Source organism: Heterodontus francisci, chromosome 4, assembly GCF_036365525.1.
Source record: "Heterodontus francisci isolate sHetFra1 chromosome 4, sHetFra1.hap1, whole genome shotgun sequence".
Lineage (NCBI taxonomy): Eukaryota > Metazoa > Chordata > Chondrichthyes > Heterodontiformes > Heterodontidae > Heterodontus > Heterodontus francisci.
In genome coordinates this window covers 60,071,364-60,086,251 of record NC_090374.1, presented here as the reverse complement: position 1 = coordinate 60,086,251, position 14,888 = coordinate 60,071,364, and the positions used below count along the sequence as shown (strand labels likewise).

General features: G+C 44.6%; 1 pseudogene; it reads left to right on the top strand.

The window, feature by feature from the left end:
* The first annotated feature begins 12,835 nt into the window (after positions 1–12,835).
* Positions 12,836–12,970, top strand: LOC137369483 (U2 spliceosomal RNA; annotated as a pseudogene).
* The last annotated feature ends 1,918 nt before the right edge of the window (positions 12,971–14,888 follow it).

The window sequence follows — 14,888 nt, the reverse complement described above, 5'->3', positions numbered from 1 at the left end:
AGGGGGAGGGTCCCGTTTCTTGACCCTGGGTGGGGGGGGGGGGGGAGGCGGCAGAGGGATGCAGGTTCTTATCCTTTAGTGCAGGAGATTTGTATGGGGGCAGTCTGTTGGTGGGGAAGCTTGGGGAAACCAGGCGTAAACAATCCTACAAGCACTGCTGTGAAGGCAGTTGCCTGCTCCCTGAATCTGTCCTCGCCTTGCTGCAGCTGCCAGATTTTTCAAGTCCTGGGATACCTGGCTGGCCACAGTTAAACCTGCAAAGCAGGCTAAATCTGAGGCTTTTAGCATTATTAATATGTTTAAAATGATGCCATGCCTCCTGGGACTGGATTGGCTGCTCGCCCCTTATCCAACCTCAGTAAAACCCAGAAGTTGGCTAGTTGGAGCCAGTTTCTTGATGCACTCAGAGTGTTTCCTTGTTTAACATCCCACCTGTAAAGAACCCCATCCATTCGCCCATGTTAAAACTCCCCCCATTCATTCTAAAACTAATTTGAGTTCAGAGAACTGACAACAGCACCTGAACTTTAATGAAACCATGATAGAAATGTGCAATTCATTCAGATAAAATAAAGAAGTATACATACTCATAGTACACAAAGACAAGGTAATAAGATGATAAAGATAGTTTGACAATAGTGAAGTTACATTTGCTACTTTCCAGTCTGTAGGAACCCTTACAGAATCTATAGAATTTTGAAAGATAACCACCGATGCATCTACAATCTCTACAGCTACCTCCTTCAAAACTCTGGGATGTAACTCATCTGGTCCAGGGGAGTTATTAACGTTTAATCCAATTAATTTTTCGAGTATTACCTCTTTATTGATACTAATTACTTTCAGTTCCTCATTTTTATAAGTCCCTTGGTTCTCTTGTATTTGAGAGATTTTCTGTGCCTTCCTCTGTTAACTGCCTACCTTTGGGGATACCGTCCCTTAAGGGATGAGCTCCCACCTCCAGAGCTGCTGGCGTAAAGGGAGCACCTCCAGGAGCAGTGGCCACTGCTGGTACTGCAGAAAATTGAGGCTAATGGAATCGTCAGGCAGGCAGGGAGGCCCTGGCGACGGGGTTGAGGGAGATGTTGTTAGTGAGGTGTTGGCTATCAAATGAAATCCTATCTATAGAGTCATTACAGCATACAAGCAGGCCATTCAGCCCATCCAGTCCAGAGCTGGCTGGAGTTTTTGACTTTGAACTTCCATGAAAAGATTTGAACACTGAACGCCTTGTGCTCATGGACTGAAAACATCTTCTCTCCTGTCTGCCCATTTACATCTCTTCCCACGGAACTGAATCTTGTGAAAACACGTCAAACTCAGAGAGAAAGGTTTCCTACATGAACAAAGATTTAAGAAGACTACTGGGCCCCAACGAAATGCAAGACCATATCTTCAATCAAGGACTACAGCGAGTTCAAGAAACAGTAACAAGATATTGCCTCAAACTGTTCTACTTATCTTTTCCTCTGCTCTTTTCTATCCCTATCTGCATGTTTATATCGCGTGTGCATGCTAGCGGGGGTGCATCGTATATCCATAGGCGTGAACTGTATGAGAGTTTAACGTTAAGGTTTAATAAATGTCATCTTTCTTCTTTAAACCAAAGAAAGCCTGTTTGTGCTCATTTCTTTGCCTTATAATTGGAAACTTGTGAACAAGAATTGACAAAGGGGGAGCTCAAAACACAGTGTGTTTAAAATTAAACCCTGTTACCATAAGACCTGATGAAGACAGCAAAAGACCCCTAGACACATTGCTCACCTGGTCGTAACAGAATATATTTATACATCAAAAAAGCAGTGGTCGTAGCACTGACCCTTAGGGAATACAAGTCTGAAAAATAACCATTTACCACAACTCACTATTTTTTTTATTCATTTGTAGGATGTGCCCATCTGTAATTGCCATTGGTCTGAATGGCTTGCTAGGCCATTTCAGAGAGCAATAAGAAACCATTTCTCATTGCTGTAGCACATGTAGACCAGACCAGTAGATGCCTTTCCCTAAAGGACATTAGCGAACCAGATGGGGTTTTACAACAATGGTTTTAAGGTCACAATTAGGCTAGCTTTTTTTTCAATTCCAGATTTATTAATTGAATTCAAATTTCAACATCTGCCATGGTGGGACTTGAACCCATGTTCCCAAAGCACTAACAAGAAATGCTGGAACCACTCAGCAGGTCTGGCAGCATCTGTGAAAAGAGAAGTAGAGTTAACGTTTCGGGTCAGTGACCCTTCTTCGGAACTGACAAATATTAGAAAAGTCACAGGTTATAAGTAGGTGAGGTGGGGGTGGGGCAAGAGATAACAAAGGAGGTCGAGATTGGACCAGGCCACATAGCTGACAAAAAGGTCACGGAGCAAAGGCAAACAGTATGTTAATGATGTGTTGAAAGACAAAGCATTAGTACAGATTAGGTGTTAATACACTGAATATTGAACAGCAGCAAGTGCAAACCTGAAAAAAAACAGTGGGTAAGCAAACTGAACAAACTAAGATGAAATGAAATAAATGCAAAAAAAAATTGTAAAAATGTAAAAAAGAATGTAAAAAAAAAAGGAAGAAAAAATAACTAAAAATGAAAGTAAAATGGGGGGCTGTCATGCTCTGAAATTATTGAACTCAATGTTCAGTCCGGCAGGCTGTAGTGTGCCTAATCGGTAGATGAGATGCTGTTCCTCGAGCTTGCGTTGATGTTCACTGGAACACTGCAGCAATCCCAGGACAGAGATGTGAGCATGAGAGCAGGGGGGAGTGTTGAAATGGCAAGCAACCGGAAGCTCAGGGTCCTGCTTGCGGACTGAGCGGAGATGTTCCGCAAAGCGGTCACATAGTCTGCGCTTGGTCTCCCCAATGTAGAGGAGACCACACTGTGAGCAGCGAATACAGTATACTACATTGAAAGAAGTACAAGTAAATCGCTGCTTCACCTGAAAGGAGTGTTTGGGGCCTGGGATAGTGAGGAGAGAGGAGGTAAATGGGCAGGTATTACACCTCCTGCGATTGCAGGGGAAGGTGCCATGGGACGGGGACGAGGTGGTGGGGGTAATGGAGGAGTGGATCAGGGTGTCGCGGAGGGAACGATCCCTTCGGAATGCTGACAGGGGAAGGGAGGGGAAGATGCGACCGGTAGTGGCATCACGCTGGAGGTGGCGGAAATGGCGGAGGATGATCCTTTGGATATGGAGGCTGATGGGGTGAAAAGTGAGGACAAGGGGAACCCTGTCACGGTTCTGGGAGGGAGGGGAAGGGGTGAGGGTAGAGGTGCGGGGAATGGGCCAGACACGGTTGAGGGCCCTGTCAACCACAGTGGGGGGAAATCCTCGGTTGAGGAAAAAGGAGGTGAGAGAACCTTTACATGGTCCATCTCTGACACTTCCCTTCCTTTCCTCGACTTCTCTGTCTCCATCTCTGGGGATAGGTTGTCTACTAATATCCATTATAAGCCGACCGACTCCCACAGCTACCTCGACTACACTTCTTCACACCCTACCTCCTGTAAGGACTCCATTCCATTCTCCCAGTTTCTCCGTCTCCGACGCATCTGCTCTGATGATGCTATCTTCCATGACGGTGCTTCTGATATGACCTCCTTTTTCCTCAATCGAGGATTTCCCCCCACTGTGGTTGACAGGGCCTTCAACCGTGTCCGGCCCATTCCCCGCACCTCTACCCTCACCCCTTCCCCTCCCTCCCAGAACCGTGACAGGGTTCCCCTTGTCCTCACTTTTCACCCCATCAGCCTCCATATCCAAAGGATCATCCTCCGCCATTTCCGCCACCTCCAGCGTGATGCCACTACCAGTCGCATCTTCCCCTCCCTTCCCCTGTCAGCATTCCGAAGGGATCGTTCCCTCCGCGACACCCTGATCCACTCCTCCATTACCCCCACCACCTCGTCCCCGTCCCATGGCACCTTCCCCTGCAATCGCAGGAGGTGTAATACCTGCCCATTTACCTCCTCTCTCCTCACTATCCCAGGCCCCAAACACTCCTTTCAGGTGAAGCAGCGATTTACTTGTACTTCTTTCAATGTAGTATACTGTATTCGCTGCTCACAGTGTAGTCTCCTCTACATTGGGGAGACCAAGCGCAGACTGGGTGACCGCTTTGCGGAACATCTCCGCTCAGTCCGCAAGCAGGACCCTGAGCTTCCGGTTGCTTGCCATTTTAACACGCCCCCCTGCTCTCATGCTCACATCTCTGTCCTGAGATTGCTGCAGTGTTCCAGTGAACATCAACGCAAGCTCGAGGAACAGCATCTCATCTACCGATTAGGCACACTACAGCCTGCCGGACTGAACATTGAGTTCAATAATTTCAGAGCATGACAGCACCCCATTTTACTTTCATTTTTAGTTATTTTTTTCTTCCTTTTTTTTTACATTCTTTTTTACATTTTTTACAATTTTTTTTTGCATTTATTTCATTTCATCTTAGTTTGTTCAATTTGCTTACCCACTGTTTTTTTTCAGGTTTGCACTTGCTGCTGTTCAATATTCAGTGTATTAACACCTAATCTGTACTAATGCTTTGTCTTTCAACACACCATTAACATATTGTTTGCCTTTGCTCCGTGACCTTTTGGTCAGCTATGTGGCCTGGTCCAATCTCGACCTCCTTTGTTATCTCTTGCCCCACCCCCACCTCACCTACTTATAACCTGTGACTTTTCTAATATTTGTCAGTTCCGAAGAAGGGTCACTGACCCGAAACGTTAACTCTGCTTCTCTTTTCACAGATGCTGCCAGACCTGCTGAGTGGTTCCAGCATTTCTTGTTTTTATTTCAGATTTCCAGCATCCGCAGTATTTTGCTTTTATTCCCAAAGCACTAGCCTGGGCCTCTGGATTACTAGTCCAGTGACATTACCACAATGCCACCATCTTCCCTTCTTATTGTTTGTCCTTAAGCCAATTTTTATACTAGCTGACACTGACCCTCCTATTCCATGAGCCTCAATTTTATTAACCAGCTTCTTATGTGGTACTTTGTCAAACGTGTTCTTAAAATCCATATCGCCAACATCCATTGCTTTCCCTTCATCAACCCTCTCTATTATGTCATCAAAAAATTCAATTAGATTAGTCAAGAATGATCTGTCTTTAATAAATCCGTGCTGGCTCTCCTTAATTAACTCAAACCTCTCCAAGTGCCTGCTAATTTTTTCCCCTGATTATTGTTTCTAAAACCTTACCCACCACTGATGTTAAACTGGCTGGTCTGTAGTTACTAGGAATGTCCTTGCACCCTTTCATGAATAAGGTTGTCACATTTGCCACTGTCCAATCCTCTGGTACCTTCCCGATATCCCCATATCTAGGGAAGATTGGAAGATTATGGCAAGACCTTCCACTATCTCAACCAAGGCCTCTAGTGCAGGGCAGAAAATCTTGGAGCCCACTTTTTGCCATGTTGTTCAATAATTCAGTTTTCTTTTTGTCCACACTCTTTTCTGTGAGCAGTTCCAGCACCTGCTCCAGCTAGAATGCACCTCACAACAAAGAGCTGTAATCTGGCTTTAAGTACTACAAGTGGTACTAGCTTCTAATGATTTTCCATGCAGTCACTGAACAAGAGAACTTAGTGCTGGCTGCATGCTGCAATCATTTAAATGAACAGGCAGCACAAAGTTTGTGTGCTGCCTGCATCGGAAGTAACAGGCATGGGTTAATTGCACATCACGATCCTTGCCCCTGTTTACAGGTCTTACCAAATTTTATGACCATGCTATGGTGCTGTATAAAGGCGAGTTCGTATGTTGTATTTGTGCCTAGTGGTAATGTCCCTGTGATAAAAGTAAAGCTTTCCTCCTGAGCCAAGTATGGCAAATTTCTAGACTGTACCTTTTCTGTATGACTTTCGATAAACAGAATAAATGAGAATTAAATTGGTTTCAGATACCTGCAGCTGAAAAGAGACTTCCTTTGTCTACCTTGGTTCATCCAGTGTTTCCATAAGAGTCATCTGGCTTCTTTTGTTGGTTGCACTGTCTACTCAGAATTAATTAGATTAACTCTTCATGAATGAGCCATTATTTCTTTGAAATGCTAAATTTTGCATGTTTCTGTATAGTAGGGAAGTAGCCAAATTCAGACTGAGCCAATGGAGATAGCTGAAGAGGAAGATAGTCAATATCTCAAAATTAATGCATAAAAATTCTTTTGGCATAAAGATACTAGCATATCTACTCATCTTTAGTTTAGTGGTTAATAACTTGAGTTTCTGGAATTTGTGGAGTTTTCCTCCATTATCTCAGGGTAGATAGATAAAATTGTTTATGGTATTGGTAATGGATAGTTTATGATTAGTTCTATCTACTCCTCAAAGCAATAAGATTATTTCACATTGAGCTGAAGTTTTGTTGATTTATTAAGCATACAGTACATGCAATAATAACTAAATAAGTAATTAAAAGATAATATTTAGAACCATTCCTGATAATGGTTCGGTTGGAAATTCAGCCATATTGTTCTGACCTCAGTATCTTAGGCCTTTACCAATCCAAATTTTTATACTTTTCCTCATCTCCTCGACATAACAATCTATATGTTTCTGCACTACATGGTTATATATAATTTAAAGTACAACTCCATATAAGGATAATTTAATTGAACTACATTTTATCAATAAATTTAGTTAATAAACACATTTTCCTGCTTCAAGAGATCCTTTTCCATTGGGCTAATGAGATTCGTATAACTCCATTAATTTGTTATCTTATCAATAATTTTGCTTTTGTTAAATATAATTGCTATTCTACCAAGTAAAACCTTTAGTTAAAAGTCTGTCTTTATTTCTGTATCATTCAATGCCATTCCAAAAGGATGATGTATGCCCAGATGTTTTCCTATGCAGAATTGTTTCCTCACACTCATGATCAAATGATTAAAGATCTCAGAAACCTGTGAATTAAACATTGATGAAGGTTCAATGGTTCAGTAGTCACTACTTCAAAATTGACTTAAAGCAGCTTAACAGGCAAAGGCGAAAGGTTAATATAACTACAATATAAAGATAAATCAATAGCAACATCGGGCTGAATTCTATGACCGCGCTGCAAATCACGACGACGCGCTCTGATGTCAGCATTCATACCGCGCGAATGCGCCGTCACTGAGCCCCTGCGATATTTCGCGGGCGGCTCATTTAAATGGAGGGGACAGAGCAGCTGCCCCCGATGATGTAGTGGGGGCGGCCGCTCTGTCCCTGGCAACAGCGTCCGATGCCACCACACAGGCGCCGGCATAATTTTTAAAGGGCTTCAGGCCTTTCAGTCTCATTTACATTTTTAAAGGTCCCATTTCAAAGAGAACTGCAGAATACTTTTAATTTTTCTATGATTCCCCTCTCCCAGTCCCCCACTGAGTCTTCATTTAATAATTTGACACATCCCCCCCAAAAAATCTTTTGATATTCTGAACTTTCCCCGCCGTGACTTCAGCACCTTTGATCCTCAACCCCTTCCCATCATCCCCAAAACCAATAACAATAGTTCACTCCGCTGCCCCCCTCCCACCCTGAGAATTACACTCCTCCCCATCAGTGTCTTGACTCGGTTCCGCAAGCAGGGATCCGATGGCACGGGACCGACGGCCATCAGCCGGAATATCGCATGGGTTGGCTGCCTGGTCCAGGTAAGTTATTTAACATTTATTTGCATTCATTATAATCCGTAAATGAAGGCTCGCCGCCGTGCAGTGCGGGGGGTGCCGAACTGAGGCCCTGCCGTTGCAGGTAAAATGCGACGGAGCCTTCCCAGTGTCGGGGGTCGTGGCAGGCCTCCCTGGAAGAATTTACTGGGCCTTCCTGCCATGACCCTCGACATTGAAGGGCCTGTGAAATTCAGCCCATTATCTTAGCTGACTTCAGGACAGTCTGAGTAACCCTTTCTTTACAGTGTCCTGTCCAAATTCTTCAATTTTGATTGAGCTGATACATTTTAGTATAGCAAACATGATCCCATAATCATGACAAGACACTGATTATTTTACTTTTCCAGAAGTACATAGTGTTGTTCAGTTTTCTATATAATAGCCCCTTATTTAGGAGCTAAAATTCTAAATTGTTAACAAAAATGTGGCAATACGCCCTATTCACTTGGTTACTAAGTTGAACCACCTGGATCAGATGGGATTTCTTTCTGGAAGGCATTCAGCCAATAATATCTGACACTTACTGGATACTATCCATGGCTCAAGGACGCATACTAACATAGGGGTAGTACTTTTCCTGAGGCAGAGAAAGCTTTTTATTCAGCTAAGGATGAACAACTTTGTGGCGACTTAATGACAATGGGTTTAAGTAAAACCTCCAAAGTCCTTGAAAATGTTTTGTCTCCCCAATCAATGCTCTTCTTTCTCACAACTCTATGTATGAACTCACCAATTCAGTCTCCTCCCTTACCGGAGCACTGAAACGACCCTAATCAAAGTTGTAAATTACATTCTCTGTGACTGTGACCATGATCAGTTAACCAGAATGTTGGCGGCACAGCATCCATTTTTTCAGGCACTAAATGGCCTCCTAAGTCTACAATATGGTGGGCAGGATGCGCATGCTCATTACAGGCCTGAAGTGCAATAGCCACATATTAGTAAAGGCCAAAAGATTGATGTGCAGTGCCCATGCCTGTAACAAGCGCTAATCTGTTTACATATGCAAATAAGTAGCCGAATGCCTACTTGAGGCCCCATCTGCACGATGGGTTTGCCCTGAGGTAGCCAGTGCTGGCTGCACTCAGGAAACGAGGTCAACATACAGCTTAATAGTTTTTTTTTTAAAGTATTCTTGGGATATTTATTGCATATTCCCTTGAGGAGTTGGTGCTGAACTTTTATCTGGAACCACTGCAATCCATGTGGTGAAGATACTCCACAGAGCTGTTGGGTAGGGAGTTCCAGGATTTTGACCCAGCAACAATGAAGGAACAGTGATATATTTCCAAGTCAGGATGGTGTTTTGACTTGGAAGGGAGCTTAGAGTTGATGCTGTTCCTTAAAGGGGCCAACTATTAGGCTGCAACCAACAAGATACAATTTTATATTAGACATACCTGAATGTGAGCCCACATTCAAAGAAATCAGGCCACTGCTGGCCAGTGCTCTTCCCACTCCCATTCCCACTTCCTCACCATTGTGCCACTCCCTGGCCACTGTGAGCTCCTGATCCAATTGCCCACCCTCCCAGACCAATCATGTCACTTCCTGAGCCAATCAATTTGTTCCCAACCCAATTTCCCTCTCCTGATTGCCCCCTTTCAATCGCCTCTGTTTCCAGTTGCCTCCATTCCCGGTCCCCTTTAACCACTTACCTGAGGGCCACTGCTGACGTCGCAATGGCCTAAACTTCCATTCTGCTTTGTCGGCAAGCAGCTTGCCTGCTCAATGGGAATGAAGCAGAAGACTAAATCTCAGGTGCATTTCAGGCCTCACCTTACAGGCACAATTTAACCATGCACCCTCTGTATGCCCAAAAATGGATGCACATGAATGTCCAGGCCCCTATACTATTTCATCCTGTCAGCTCCTCCGCAAACTTTGACATGATCAACCATCTTCCTCCATCGTCTCTCCCCCATAGAATAGCTGAGTGGGACTGCTCTCACCTGGTTCCGCTCCTACCTATCCAGTCACAGCCACAGAATCTCCTGCAATGGCTTCTCTTGCTGCACCAACACCATTACCTCTGGAGTTCCTCTAGAAGATATCATTGCTCCACCCCCAGTCTTATTTATCATCTATGTGACATCCCCTGATGACATAATCCAAATCCACGATGTCAGGTTCTACATGTACAGTTCTACCTAACCACAATCTCTTTTGGGCATCTGTGTTGTCAGACTGCTTGTCTGACTTCCAGTACTGGATAAGATACAATTCAACATTGAGAAGAACAAAGTCATTGCCTTTAGTCAACACCACAAACTCCATTCCCTTTCCACTGATTCCATTCCCTCCTTGGCCTGTGTCTCAGACTGATCGCAGCCTCGGCATCCTATTCAGTTCTGAACTGAGTTTCTAACCTCATATTCTCTCCATTTCAAACCTGCCTATTTTCACTTCTGTTACATCTTCCATCTTCATCTGTGCCTTAACCCATCTGCTGCTGAAAGCCTCATTCATGCTTTTTTTACCTTCAGACTTGACTATTCATTGCTAGCCTTCCATCTTCCACACTCCATAAATTTGAGCTCGTCCTAACTTGCACCAAGTTCACTCTCTGGCATACATTGTCTCCCAATCCCTTGACATCTCCAATTTAAAACTCAAAACTTCTTCACTAACTCCGTCTCTTCTTTCAGCCTTAAAACCCTCCAAAAACTCTATGTTCCTCCAACTCTGGCCTATTGTGCACTTTCTGCTCCCCTTGCCCTGCCATTTGCAACTGTGTATTCAACCATTTGGACTTTGTGTTCTATACTTAAACCGCTCCACCTTAGTCTCCTCCTTCAAACTTACCCCTTTAACAAAATTTTTAGTCACCACTCCGAATATCTCCTTCCTTGTTTCAGCATCAATCTATGTCTAATTATGCTCGTGAAGCTCCTTTAATTTTTTTGTATATTAAAAGCACAATATAAATGCAATTTTTTGTTGATTATTCTCTGTTATACAATCATAATTGGCCTCTTCTCCAGCTGATCTCTGATACAATGTGGGGAAATATGTTATGAGTGGCAGTGCAAGCAGACAATAATGAATCGGCAACCCGTCTTATAATCAATATGTTATTGCCCATTTGCGATGTCCACCAAAACAAATGTCACTGTCTTTTCTCCAGTTTGTAATGAATGATAAGTTTGCCTTCTATTTGTTCACCATTCAGCTTAAAACCACTATTGCAAAAGGCAATTGTGATGGTTGGGAAATCGAGTTAACATATCAGGACCACAATATATTTGATGGATATTTTATCATACATCTTTGACCTCTGTAATCTGCCTGGAGGAAATAGGTTTGTTCTGCATGGCTATGATCATTTGTACCAACACTGAGTAGGAGAAATTCCTTTTATGGGCAGCCACTTTGCAGCGCTTCTGAATTTTGCATCATGTTCTGTTATGGGAACCAGAAAGGCATCAGATGCCACATTGACTGAGGCAACATTTAGTTGTTTAGGGTATCCACCTGAAACACGCGATAGGCTCCTTAAATATACAAACTGGGGTCCTGTGATAACTGTAAGACCCTGAATGTAAAACTCAGCTACCATTGGGCAATGGTTACACGACATATGCTCTGCCTAGTTGGATCATGTCTTGCGTGAAGAAAAGTGTAAGCACATTTTAGATTTTATTGTGGGCACAGGTGAAGCAGAAATGCTCCTGCTGGCTCACAAAAAAAACCTCTGGCCCTCTGCTGGCTTATTTGAAGCCATCTTGGATTACCCCCCACCAACCCCAACTGCCAGCTCCACTTGAGAACCTGATCAGCTCTTGCCTTCTCCAACCATTTTATGGGGAAGTCAAATTTAAACCCCAGAATTGATAAATGCTGGTGCCTTGTTCTCAACTAACAGGCAATATGAAGGGGAATTTCTGCAAGGCTTTATCAATCTCCTGCCATAGCTTTATACTCTTTTTGAAAAAGCAGCAATGTGGTGTCAAGCATCAGTTTGTTGAAATCACAGATGTTCCAAATATCCTGGGAGCAAGCAATTGTACACATGTGTGTCCAGGACCACCTGCAGACAATAAGACTTTAAAGAATAGGAAGTGATTCCAGTCCATGAGTTTGCAGATGGTCTGGATGCAGTGGTCAATTACCGTCTTAATGTTGTTGCCAAGTTCCCAGGTCTTCCCATGACTCATATCTTCCAGCTGGCCCTGCATTGGTACAATGATTTACAACAGATTGAGTTAAAAAGATGCTTGTTGAGTAAATCTCATTATTGGTAGTTTGTGAATTTGGGCTGGGCACATTTTCAATAACAGCTGTAGTTAATGGTCAGCAATCACACACCCAACAAAAAATTGAAATAGGTCTCATTAAAGGCAATTTTCAACCTATACACAGATTGGGGCAGCACATCTGATAATGTGGGCAAGAAGCACAAACCATTTCCAAGTTTGTGCCTCATTTCTATATGATGAGTTAGCTATCAGTACCACTTGTGATGGTAATTAGCAGTCAGCCATTTGGTGAAGGGAATTCAGATGGTGGTGTCACCACTTAAAGGCAGCCAGCACAGTTAACTGCCTTCACTTAATTGGGTGTACAGTGTTCTTGTCCTGTAAACCCATGTGGTGCAAGGCCTCCTGTGCCCTCTCCTCCATGTAGCTGCAGGTCTCTCTACTGTTGCTTGCTGCTCTTCCTCCTCCACCTCTTGGTCCTCCAGCTATAATGGCTGAACAAGCAGCACAGCCAGGCAGAAATTCTCCCCTGGCTCCAGAGATCAAAACAAGAATCCTTGCCCTGTATACCAGCTATTGAAATGTGTCACATGATGTCACGTGATTCTCTTTTTTTTCCAAACTTATTGAAAGAGCACTTTACTGAGACACGGCAGTTTCAATCATCCACTAATTTATTTACAATGAGTATGTAATTGACCTGAATACAATTTTCACTCTGTATCATCAGACGTCCTGTACTCCTCATCTGTCAAAAATTATAAAGATGCAGCTTGCTAACATGAGCTGATTTTCTCTAAGTTTCTGAAGCTAAGCTGGTCCAGACTTGCAATGCACAGATGACTTCTTACTGGTTCTACAATAACACAGGTTACTGTCTGTGTGAGAGGGAGAGATATGCAGGCAGCTGGGAATTGTCCTCTCCCATCGATGATGGGATCAGAGATTTGTCCGTTGAACTGACAATCACAGAAGCTTCACTTCTCGGCCTTTTGGCTAAGATCAAGTGTAGTATCTGTTCTTATCAGTGCTTACTTGGCAGAGAAGAGACCATGATCATTGATTTTTGATCCTGGGTAGGCTTTGAGTAAAATGGCTATAACCAATCTTTGAGCTTCAGGCCAGGGAGTGCGGAACACCGTTTGGGTGGTCGTGAAGGACAAGGAAGGAGATGCACCAGTCGACCCCATCTTCTTCATCAAGAAAATCCTCATCGGTTGCTGTGGATTTCAAGCTATGGACATCTTCTGCCTGCAGGATTTCCCCAGTAGTGGATATTTCGACGTGATGTTCAAGAATGTGGCGGGATGTATCAAGTTCCTGAAGGCGTTCAAGGAGAAAGGGGATCAGGCGCCGCTGTCGATCCTCACAATGGAGCCGTTCTTCATGCCGGGTGGTGATGATTCACCTCTACAACCCCCATGTTCCGGTGGTGGATGTACACACCTTTCTCGCCAGGTACGTCAAGGTGGCCGGCAGCAGCACTGATGTCAAGGACCCTTTTGGGATTCGGACCAGCAAGCGGCAGGTCAAGGTGACCTTGAAGGTCGATGCCAGTGGAGCCATTATCCACCCTCCCTCCAGCTTCGCTATAGGGGGAAGTCGAGGCTTCTTAGTCTACGCTGGGCAGCCCAGAGTTTGCCGCACCTGTGGCAAATCTGGTCACGTGGCAGCAAACTGCAGCAGGGTTGTTTGCAAGAACTGCAAGGAGGAAGGCCATCAGACCAAGGACTGTAAGCAGACTAAGTGTTGCAACTTGTGCGGTGCGGCAGGCCATCTCTACAAAACCTGCCCCAAACGCTGCCTCAGTTATGCTCAGGCGGCAAGGTCCAAGGAAAGGCCGGGAGAAGGTTCGACGAAGGTGTCCGGTGCTGGAAAGGAGACGAGCAACCTTCCCCGCAGCAGGGAACTTCTCCTGAGAAGGAGAAGAAAGGGGAGGCAGCTGAAACCAGCGACCCAGCAACTACCCTGCGCCCGGAAACCCCTCCTCCACAGACAGAATCAATGGAGGAGGAGGCAGCAGATGGACAAACAGGTCAGTGGCAAGTGGTACAAAGGAAAACCACAACGAAAAGACCTCCAAAAGCGGAACAGGCCACCACCCAAACCAGTGGCAAGAGGAGGCTACCGTCTGAGACAGACTACAGCAGCTCCTCTTCACTGGACGGGGAAATGCTGGAACGACGGCCCCTTCAAAAGAGGCGGCAGAGCTCAAAGGAGCTGGAAGATAAAGCATCGCAGCCCCCGGGCACTGAAAGCTGTGATGTGCCCGATGTGCCCCAACCCAAAGCGCCACAAGTAACGACGTGGCCAACGCGTCTCAGCTCCGGGACACCATGGTAGGCTGATGGAGAAAGTGAAGTCGCATGGAGTCCAGGGTGTACTAGCTAGATGGATAAAGAACTGGCTGGGCAACAGGAGACAGAGAGTAGCAGTGGAAGGGAGTTTCTCAAAATGGAGACGTGTGACCAGTGGTGTTCCACAGGAATCCGTGCTGGGACCACTGTTGTTTGTGATATACATAAATGATTTGGAGGAAAGTATAGGTGGTCTGATTAGCAAGTTTGCAGACGACGCTAAGATTGGTGGAGTAGCAGATAGTGAAGGGGACTGTCAGAGAATACAGCAGAATATAGATAGATTGGAGAGTTGGGCAGAGAAATGGCAGATGGAGTTCAATCAGGGCAAATGCGAGGTGATGCATTTTGGAAGATCCAATTCAAGAGTGAACGATACAGTAAATGGAAAAGTCCTGGGGAAAATTGATGTACAGAGAGATTTGGGTGTTCAGGTCCATTGTTCCCTGAAGGTGGCAACGCAGGTCAATAAAGTGGTCAAGAAGGCATATGGCATGCTTTCCTTCATCGGACGGGGTATTGAGTACAAGAGTTGGCAGGTCATGTTACAGTTGTATAAGACTTTGGTTCGGCCACATTTGGAATACTGCGTGCAGTTCTGGTCGCCACATTACCAAAAGGATGTAGATGCTTTGGAGAGGGTGCAGAGGAGGTTCACCAGGATGTTGCCTG